The sequence below is a fragment of the Venturia canescens genome, chromosome 6 (genome assembly GCF_019457755.1).
Source record: "Venturia canescens isolate UGA chromosome 6, ASM1945775v1, whole genome shotgun sequence".
NCBI classification, from domain to species: Eukaryota; Metazoa; Arthropoda; class Insecta; order Hymenoptera; family Ichneumonidae; genus Venturia; species Venturia canescens.
The window spans coordinates 13,073,693-13,075,247 of record NC_057426.1 but is presented as its reverse complement, the minus strand read 5'-3'; the positions used below and the strand labels follow the sequence as shown (position 1 = coordinate 13,075,247).

General features: G+C 36.0%; 1 non-coding gene across 1 annotated transcript; it reads right to left on the bottom strand.

Annotated features, from left to right (window-relative positions):
* Positions 1-1,114: 1,114 nt before the first annotated feature.
* Positions 1,115-1,187, bottom strand: TRNAA-GGC (transfer RNA alanine (anticodon GGC)). Its single transcript has one exon. It is a non-coding gene; the product is annotated as a tRNA-Ala (tRNA).
* Between the last annotated feature and the right edge of the window lie 368 nt (positions 1,188-1,555).

Genomic DNA, 1,555 nt, shown 5'->3' with positions numbered 1-1,555 from the left:
ACTAAATTTATTGATATAGCAATGGAAGTTTTGATAAATTTCTTTACATCAATGAGTTTTAATGAATTTCTCTCAGTGATAAAAGCTTGGATCATATTTTTTGTAAAAATATCTAGATCAAATTTCTTTTCCGGCAACAATTTTGATGAACACTATTTCTAAGTGATGACTGTGTTGGTCAAATTTGTTTACCGCAACAGTATTCATGAAAATTTCTTACTTGCAGCGATGAAAGTTATGGTTTCATTTTTGGTGTAACGCAGGAAAGTTTTGAAAACATATTCTTTCAGCGATGAAAATTTTGATGAAATTTCAATATTTTATATAATCATAAAAATTTTTATCTCATAGCGGAGAAAGTTATGCCTAAATTTTTGAGTAGCAAGAAAGTTTCCAAATTTTGGTTGTAGAGAAAATGTTTCCAAAATTTTCCTGCTACACAAAAAATTAAAACATATAACTTTCACCGCTGCAAGACAAATGTTTATAAATATTGTTGCGGCAAGCAAATTTAACCAGAACTCTCATCGCTTGAAAAGGAAGTTCATCAAAGTTGTTGCCGGAAAAGAAATTTGATCTAAATTTTTGTACAAAGAAAGAAATATAATCCAAACTTTCATCACTGGGAGAAATTCATTAAAACTCATTGGTGCGAAATGGGCCCTCTGATATTGCACTTCTATTGACAAATTTAGTAATACAATAGTATACAGTCATCGGCCCAAAAATGGTCCAAAACTGGTAAAATTCGCTTGGCCAATGATTGGTTACCATTCATGTGCCAAGTATTGCATTTTTACCGGGAAATATATAGTAAAAAATATTCAAGGTTTTCGGTCATCAGCCGATAATGGCCCAAGACTGATAAAGTTCGTTCGGCCGATCATTGGCTACCATTCAAGGGCCGACTGTCGGTTGCATATTGGCAAAAATATTCTTTTTTTTTATACGGCAGCCAATAAACGCCCAAGGACGGGGCCAAGCTTGGCAAAATATACTCGACAAGCCATGCGTGGGCCAAGCATTGGCCCTATTGTCAAGCTTGGCGTTTCCTACATGGGTTGTGATGGTGGAAAAATCGGGATAGGAGGAACGATCCGAAAAAATGCGGCAGGGACTGAACCGGGGTTCGAACCCGGGACCTCTCGATTGCCGGTCGAGTGCTCTCCCAACTGAGCTATCCAGACCGCCTACCACACTTCGAATCGTTCTCGTAACGTTGTATTCCACAACGTTACAGCATATAGTCTTGACCATTCTATTGCAATTTTGAATTATATTTTCAGCGAATGATCTCGAAATAAATGGGATTGCAATGAGTCGTGCGCGCAGAGTATACAAATAGAAAAGTATTTCCGTCAATCTCCATTCTTTCCACCGAATTTTTATCCATTTTAAACTATTTTTTATTCTATTTTAAAGCTCTTGATGGTCATTGTCTTTTTTTTAGTGGATTTTTTTCGATCTTTTACAAAAATAAAATTGTTACAACTTGAGTAACGAAAGAAATGCACTAGTCTCAGATGCAACAGAACTCGGAATAAGCCAGTCCATT